The sequence below is a fragment of the Octopus bimaculoides genome, chromosome 22, assembly GCF_001194135.2.
Source record: "Octopus bimaculoides isolate UCB-OBI-ISO-001 chromosome 22, ASM119413v2, whole genome shotgun sequence".
NCBI classification, from domain to species: Eukaryota; Metazoa; Mollusca; class Cephalopoda; order Octopoda; family Octopodidae; genus Octopus; species Octopus bimaculoides.
In genome coordinates, this window is record NC_069002.1 from 37,715,991 (window position 1) to 37,716,301 (window position 311).

The 311-nt window shown below is 43.1% G+C and overlaps 1 protein-coding gene across 1 annotated transcript in view; it reads left to right on the forward strand.

The window, feature by feature from the left end:
* LOC106877697 (protocadherin-23) overlaps window positions 1-311 on the forward strand; it is a 111,859-nt gene that overhangs the window by 110,170 nt on the left and 1,378 nt on the right. The window lies entirely within an intron of this gene.

The window sequence follows — 311 nt, forward strand, 5'->3', positions numbered from 1 at the left end:
ACTGTAGAAACATTGCCAGATCAGATTGGAGCCTGGTGCAGCAGCTGTCTCTCCAGACCTCAGTCAAACCGTCCAACCCATGCCAGCATGGAAAACGGACGTTAAATGATGATGATGATGATGAATGCATTTAATTCTTCGAAACGCCGGAGCTTTAATGGTGGCAGCTGATGAAGGGGATGTTTCTATGTGGCCTGCTTGTTTACCATTTTTGTCCTTGTTCTTTTGCTGCGTCATGTACCCAGTTATGTATCTATATGTACATGTGGATGTGTGGATGAACGTATATACATACATGTACATATATATGC